Genomic DNA, 8,578 nt, shown 5'->3' on the forward strand with positions numbered 1-8,578 from the left:
TCCGGACTCATACACAACGAAGAAACCCCGAACAAAAGGTTATTTCTGGGACCAAGGAATAAAGAGAAGTTAGACCGTTGTCTCACCCGCCCCTTTCACAGATTAACATCGTCATTCCGTGCTCATGACTATTTCGAAATAAAACAAAACTAGGTTACGACGGTTGACTTGACTAGGTTACCGACACACTTTTTTCCTTTCGATATTAGGTACAACCTATCTTATACGGTTAAATTTATGTTTTTTATTGAATTCCCTGTTGAAACTTACGAAAAAAGAAAAAAAAAAAGAATTACGTAACCGTATTTTCTAGCCTAGCCTCTTTTTAGCCATAGCCGTTAACAGTTTTTAGTTTACTAGCTCTTAGCCCAGCCTCGTTTTTTTTTCCACTAGCCCTGTAGGATTGTAAATTCACATAAGTATACATAAATTCATAACATCGAACCCGCCGGCCGTGATACTCTCCGGGACTCAAGTTCATCCTATCCGAACCTCCCTTTTTTCTTGTGTTGGTTTGTTGGAAACTCTCCCAATTTCTCTCCATACACTAAAACTTGCCGTCGTCGGTCCTTTTTTATTACGATCCGAAGAAAAACCAGTGCGGGAAATTTTATTCTCCAGAACGTTGCTGAGGACCAAGAGTGACCCCGACGTGCTAACCTCTTTTATTGCTCTATGGGAGTACAAAACTGACATAACGTTAATTCGTTATGTACCTAGAAAACAATGTAGTAACAAGATAAATAGTAACTGTCTTATATAAGTTCTTACTAGTTACCACAATTTTTTACTATGTTAATAAATAAAAATAACGTTTATAGCTAAAACGTCAAAACCAGTTTAACATCTACTTAACACGTTTGTCACCCGAGTCAGACATCCCTGAACCGAGAAACTTGCGTCTTCCCAGTCGACAAGTGCAGGCGTTTAGCCACGACGCGTGACGAGCTCATCAGAAAAAAAAAAAAAATTTTCCTACCAATTTACCCGCTCCAGGTTAAAGCGACACACGATCATTGAGTGCACGTACATGTGACACACTGTCTGATTTCTCCCCAAAAGTAGAGCGTTAAAGAAGGAGGAAGTTGGATCAATGCAGTGAAACATGACGAAGTATATTCGCTACAGGTGCGAGACACACTACCGAAAAGCTGGCAAGATAGCCCTTGTATAAAGTACAAGACGGACTAGTCATTCTTTTATTGTATCCCGATTTGTATAGAAATTCGTAATGATTGTGTTTTTATCGTTAAATTTTACGAGACTATATTATGCGCAAAAATTAAGAAGGACTCTCATACACTTTCTATTATTTATACACTGCGATTTACAACAACACCAAAGTCTGGGGTGAGTGCGACAGCACTTCGACTAAGCCTACTCCTGCTACAGAGGCCCGACCTAGAGACGGCCGTCGCTCAGCGTTCCCGGCACCAGCTGCTCGTCGTACTCATCGTCGGAGGAGAGAGTCTCGGTCTACTAACCGCGCGACCATCAAGTGTAACCTGCCGTAATACCACACAACAGAGGGACCGGAATTGTTACTCCCTTTTCATCGTAAATTCTAAAGTAACAAATAGGTAAACCACTTATATACCCCGTCTACTTTGATTACCTATAGGTGATCTAACCTCGAATATCTCGATTAAAGATTAAGTGGAAGAATTCATCTCATTTTGTAGGAAAGAGTTGGAAAGTTCCCTCGTCGTGTGAGGTGTTAAGAAAATAGAGGGTTCATAATTTGCCGTAGTTCTCCCCGACAAGTTCCTTTCTCTTGGTTAGTTTAATTTAACCTAAAATTCCACTATAAACATTAAATACGAGCGAGAGAAGAAGACAAAATATCGACCGAACTGACTTAATATAAACAACAGTTTTAACTTGATTTGACCGAAGGACAAATAAAAAAGAAATATATAAACAACGGAACATTAAATAAACTACACTAAAATAACATATAAATTAATTTACATAATAGCAACTTAGTCCCGATACTTTTGGTGATTGTCAATTATTTAATAAATGCCTTTGTATACCGTCAGCTCGCATAACAAGCTGTGACGAGATCTAACTCCTTTTTCGCAACCTGGATGTTTTTGTTTGGTGGAAGGCATCCACACAGTTGCATAGCGAGTCAGGAAGGGAGGTCCTATAGTCCTAGTAGTTCCGCCTTGTCGGTGAATAGGGGTTAGATTTCGATTTCGTTTTTATTCTTCAGCAATTATTTGTTGATGTAACATTAATAATCGGTTGTGAAGGAAAAACACACGGTAAATATTTTTGTTATTTATATGTGAAAACGTTTCAAACAAAATAACATGTCACATGCTGACATCTGGCTTAACGTCGTTCTCGATTTTTGTGTTGTTTATATATAGTTTATACTCCAAAACTTTTTCGTTACATTGTGTATAAGTTTATTCAGAGTTATGGTTTCACTTTTGACTTAGGTCCCTACTATATCACACTAAATCAAGGATTCCCTCATCCTAGAACAAACATATGTGGTTTCGTACTTTTTTAATGAGGTCATAAAGAATAAACCGTAAGTTCATTTATGAACTCATTTTGTAATTTTGCTATTAGTGAAAATTGACTAGGGTTCACCCCTTTTCACATTTTCAACGACGTCGTCGTTTTCCTTGTCTGTCTTTTTTACTTTATGGTTAACACTTGTAACACACTAAATACTGTTCGCGTCAGTTGACCTTTGCGCACAGTCAGGAGTACATCCGATTATTTTTCGTGTGTTAACAATATTGTATTCGATGCGATTAAACTGTAATATACTTATAAGACGGGTAATTCGGCGGATGTCGTGTTCCCAGCGAAATATATTCGTTTTACGTCACGCTCTCCGTTACGTGTATATTGGTTTATCCGATATCATATATACACATGTATGAAAACTATACGCCGTGCACAAAGATAGTCGAGAAAAACACTTTTACACCACCTCGCAACACACGAGAAACAAATACATAAACCAAATACGTCTGACAGTCAACGTGAGGAGGGGACTGGGTGAACGGTCGTCGTATGCGACTCTACCAAGTTGCAATCGTTAACAATACAATCTGAACATAAGACTTGAACATGGTCATTTTTGTTTTGTAAAATTGAATACAACATTTAAAAAAAAAAAAAAAAAAAATCCCGATTCCCCGATTTTTTTTCTCCCGATTCCGATCTTTTGAAAATCACATGATCGGCTCCGATCCCCGATCACGTGATCGGACCGGGACATCTCTACTTAAATGTCATTCTGTAATGACTGTACAGGTGGTGTATTGCACAACAAATCAAATATCCTTCCACCCATCTCGAGACAGGATTGTCCAGATAGCTGAGTGACAAACAGGGAAGGACTTAGGTTTGCTTCTTTCTCAAACCAATATTTGTTCACTTTTATGTTCAGTGGGAAGGATTATTACCTTTGCCTGATGTTTTGTTGGATTTCTAAGTGTCTTAATTTGATCAAGGCTTCAGTGAGAATAAAACAAATGCTGTCACTGTTTTGTTCTCTGGAAACATTTGACACCAATACATGTTACAGAGATATTTTTGTCGTCACGGCTACTTCCTGTCTGTGTCATGTTTCATTTTGTGTACCACTTTCTCTGAGAGCTTCACCCTTCAGCTCTCATTCATTCAATTCACTGAGCTTGTAGCCACTACCACGTTATAGTGGGTAACACTGTGTGAGATCTTCTTCCACATGATTACACACTTTCCTTCACTTATTTTCAAGTTGACTTTTGGAAATGACTGTAATTATAGTTTGCTTTGACATTGCTGTTATTGTTAAACAGGTTGACTAATGCCTCTTTATTTAAACTGTATTAACTCCCGCTATTCATATTTTCGAAGACTTGAGTTGCAACAAAATGAACACAGTTTAATATTTTAGTTTTTTGGTCACTAAAACCCCTCGCTCATTCTTCCTGCGAATGTATTTCTTTTTCATTGACATGGGAAAGCATACTATCTCCACAGTGTCTGACCTCCAGGCATTTACATCTATACTTAATGTGTAGCATTACCCTGTGGGAGTGTGAGAGTCTCTCTGTTAGCTGACTTAAATAACTCAATATGTGCGGTGAGAGGTGCTGTGTCAGTGGGAAGACTTCTGTTACCAATGAGTCACCACACAGCTGGCTGAATGGAGAAAACCGTCGAACTGCCTTCCCTCAGTGGTGTCAGTGTGTTCCCTCGCTTACGACCGCCTGCGGCTTTGCGTCTATTAGTGAATAGCTCCTCTGCCAACATTAAGCACGGCCCATTTATCAGAAATGAGGAAGTTGTGTTTTGTTGGGACTTGTTCAGACTTGTCCTGCAGCATGTGACGGCAAGTTTGTAAAGGCCTTTCTTGTATCAACATGTCTCCAGTGCTTATTTGTTTTCTGTGTACTGCTAGCCATACCCTCTTTTAGTGCTGCTAGCTCTATGCCAAACATCACTGTCTCACAAGTTTTACGCTTGACTTAATTTATCTTGTTTTAATTTGACATCAAACACATTTTCATGTCACCATCTCATTTGGAGAATTTAGCGAATGTATGCGAGTTGTAACAATAAACTAAAACACATAACTTAGAAGTAGCTCGTCAACAAAAACACATTTAATTCAACATGGGTGCAAGGATACACTCCAATGATGTGACTGTGTTGCAGTGTGTATGCTTAGTAATCCATTGTATATCCTTTTTGCATTTTAAGAATATTTTAAATATTTCATAATTAAAGGCTGTGGGAGCCATTCAGTGCAACAATGATCCTGAAATGACATTGCTAATGAAATGCCAGGATAACTTAATTTCTGTAGCATCAACAGGCAGTGTGTTTGGGTGAGTGTGTTTGGCTGAGTTTGTCCCACACACTGCTGCTACTGATGATCACCAGGGTGCAGCTGGATATTTAACTATTGACTTCCAATGCCAGAGTCATGAGCAACAGATTGGGTTGGGCATCAACTTAAAAGATTTCCATCGATGGGCACGTTCATATTTTGGATGTCTGAAATAATTGTGGTTTGACTCGGCAATCCCTTTAGAGATAGAGGAATATCCAGTTATACTATGAATCGGCACCACCTAGAGATTGTTTTGTTTTGTTATTACCCAGCTACATAATGATCTCTACATGTATTTAAGTTAACATTTAAATAGTATTCAGAACTATGGCTGCACAATGACTCGATCATTTATCAGGAACGCAAAACTCACTCCTTAAAACTCACCTTTTCATTAAAGCCTTTAACTAATGAGGACACTACTCTGTGTTTAGTATTGTGGCTATTGTAGAAACGCTGTGTAATGTTACAGGCTGGGGATTGTCACCGCATGCTATTATTATAATGTTACTATTGCATTGTCCAAATCACAGAATGCGCAATATTCGTTAATGGCAAAACAAGTAAATCTCATCCCGTCTAAATATTTTATAAAAAATATCCTTGTTTGGTGCAAATACTTTTATAAAAAATCATGATGATGTAAATAATCTCTCAAAAATGATCATTGCCTTTCCGTTTTTTTTTTGTCGTATCACAATTGCTTTATCATTACATTGCTCTAAATCGAGCATTCCATTTCAGAACAAAACAAAGCTGAGCGTATACAGAGACACAACCCCAGATGTTCTCATGTCGCTGAGCAGAGTGACTCAGGCTCTAGAAAGAGCTGCAGGCTGGCACTGTGCTAGGGGGAAACTCGCTGAATCAGCAGAGCCACGGTGGCCATTGTTGGCGTCGTAAAATAGAGGCCGGGCGGCGGCTGCTGATGTGTTGATACTCCTGAATAGCTATGAAGGGACTGTTCATCAACTATTAAATTTAATGCGGGACATAATTCATCCTAACTTGAAGTTTACCGCCAGAACGCTCTGCTTTTTCAAACACACACATTCAGGATTCAGGATGTTTATCGTTATTCCGGTTATACAAGTCCTGTGGCAAGCTTTCCTTGAGGATCGTCAAAGACACAATAACATGATAAAGTATGAGAAGCAATACAATGCTGTTTAGATAATGATTGTGAAACAAATGACTTGGCTGCTTGGTTCTTGATGTCATTAGTGTTCATGTTGACACTGTTTCCTTAATCAGGGTGTCCGCGGGGCCTTAAAAAGTATTAAAAGTTGATAAATCAATTTAGCGAAAATGAAGGCTATTAAAAAGTATTAAACGGCATTTTCCAAGGTGTTACATTTTGTAGCTTGTTTTCAATAAGTATATAAATTGTCCAAAGAGGTTGTATTCTACAGTCTGCCTGAATGTAATCATTGCGTAGGTCCCGTATCGTGTCCGGAGGCAACCGGTCCTGCTGGAGCCCGGTGGCACCAGTACAACTACTGCAGCGGGGTGACCGCTATTGTACTCCGAGAGCCGGCGCCTTCCCTCTTCGCGCCGGGAGCTACGAGTCGTAGCCAGGGAGGTTGCACCGTAGACTGGGGGTCCGACGCGCGGGTGGAGTGTCTTGGACGCTCCTTTGTCTTCTCCGTCGAACGACCTACGCTGCGAAGACTTCGTTGCACCTCTGAGTCTCTCTGTGTCCGCCTCTTTCCGGAGGGCCTTGAAACTTACCGTTTGTGACTACCAACATAAACTCATCCCGAAGCCGCCCTTAAGTGTTCTGTACGACGGACTTCTAGAGACGGGTGTAACGCTCGGTATTCTGCGGTCTCATAGATTACACCCGTTGACAACTGGCACGCCGACTTATCGACAAGTAGAGTAAGATATTTGGACTTCACAATCTTCTTAATCGTTCGTTTGTTGATGACACAACACAGACAAAAAGGTACACTACAAAAATCAGCTTGGTGTTTCGTTGTTAATCTTTTTGTCGGGGGACTTATACGAAGTTGTGTAAAGTACAGAAACGAGAAAAAATTTTTAATAAACGCGTTTTGGACCGGGGGTCTTTTGGTTTTATTTTTCACTGTCTTTGTCCTCAATAAGATACGGAATTTTTCAGTTTGTTTTGCTTGTTACTGTACCTCAGTCTCAGTCTTACTGGCCTTAGAACTGGAGATTAGTACTTCTATTTTACCGTCGTTTATACTCGTCCCCAATTTTAACACGCCCCGGACAGGCGCTCGAGTCGGGCGCGTGTATCCTGCTACGAGACTAGAGTAGTGGGGAGTGTGTAAACAGTATCAAATGTTTTTGCTATATACACAATTCTGAAAAAGTAAAGAATTATATCTGAAAAAAATCCAGCATCACAACTTGAAATGAAATCTTATCGACTAGACGACACTGGCCTATTAGGCCGGGAAAAAAGACGGGAATCATTTACTTGCACCAGAGACGGAGTCCGTCGAAGAGGGACGATTTCTTCAGAGCCACCGACGGGTTACGTGGGCTGGGCAGAACATTGTGTCTCGAGCGAAAGAAGATTTGTGCGTAATTGACATCAACACACGTATTTCCGACCTCAAATACTAGACCAGTATTAACTTATCAAATGCCACTCTAAGTGGGCGTATGAAAACCGGTATGAGCGCGTCGGGATGTTTACTTGAACTCAAAGGTGTGTTCTACAAGGAGGATCCGTTCACACGTCTCGCTACAACCTAAAGTTTATCGTCTAACTTCCCAACCTATAAAGATTTTTTCTTACACACATATATAATTATTACATTCTACAATTTACTGTAAATAAGTTTACAATACAATCCTCTCTTTTAAACATTATAATGTAAACTTCAATTTTACATTAATCTTTCACATTTTATAGTCTAAAGTACAATTTTATTATTACCTCTTTTTTAGAATGTATCAACTCCACTTCACACCTTTGACCCTATTATACACGTCCATAACTTCCTCGAGTGAGAGACCAAGCCAACGTCTTTTCCGAGCGGTACCCCTACACTGATTGAGGACCTCCCGACGAGCCGACGGGCAGTATGTCTCAGACTCGAGAGAACCAACAGGACCTTTGTTCTCGTCCTTCATGACCGTCAAATCATAGGACCGTTGTGTTGCCTTCAAGGTCTACGGAATCAATCCCAAAACAATTTTTTATTGGTTTAGATACATTTATAAACTAAACAAAACAATTAATACTTTACATAAGATTACATTTTCATTTATTATCTTATACTGTGAAAAAGTCTAATATAACACAAAAGCTAGTCCAATCGTTAAGTGAAAAATTTACTTTATTATCATCTTTCAAATTGTTGTTGTTGTTTTAGTCTGTTATCTTTTGTAAGTTTAGTTTAGAAAGTTTAAAAATTAATCGTCCATATACGTCCTTAGGACCTTCAAGTTTACATCCTGGAAAAAATTCTGGGAAAGGTATGTAAATTCTGGAGTAGCGCGTGAAACCTCAAGATTGTGGCAAATGGAACCGCTGGTGTGAACTGGAGTGTAACTGATATATGTCATAACTAACAGGAAGGGGAATAGAAGGTTAGGGTAAACCTGCGTTTGAACGTAAAGGGGTATTGCTACAACAAATTGTTGGCCACATTTGCCTGGAAGCCGCGATAGTTCGTCACTCGCACGCTACAAGGACAAGTCTACTGCAGTTAGGTTGCCCTACGGTATTTATTTGATCGTGTCTTA

At 39.6% G+C, this 8,578-nt stretch overlaps 1 protein-coding gene across 1 annotated transcript in view; it reads right to left on the reverse strand.

Moving 5' to 3' along the window:
• Positions 1-8,578, reverse strand: part of LOC104965091 (triple functional domain protein-like) — a 30,212-nt gene that overhangs the window by 16,140 nt on the left and 5,494 nt on the right. The gene's annotated exons all lie outside the window — the stretch shown is intronic.

This window comes from Notothenia coriiceps, unplaced genomic scaffold, assembly GCF_000735185.1.
Source record: "Notothenia coriiceps isolate Sejong01 unplaced genomic scaffold, NC01 NC01_scaffold00037244, whole genome shotgun sequence".
NCBI lineage: Eukaryota > Metazoa > Chordata > Actinopteri > Perciformes > Nototheniidae > Notothenia > Notothenia coriiceps.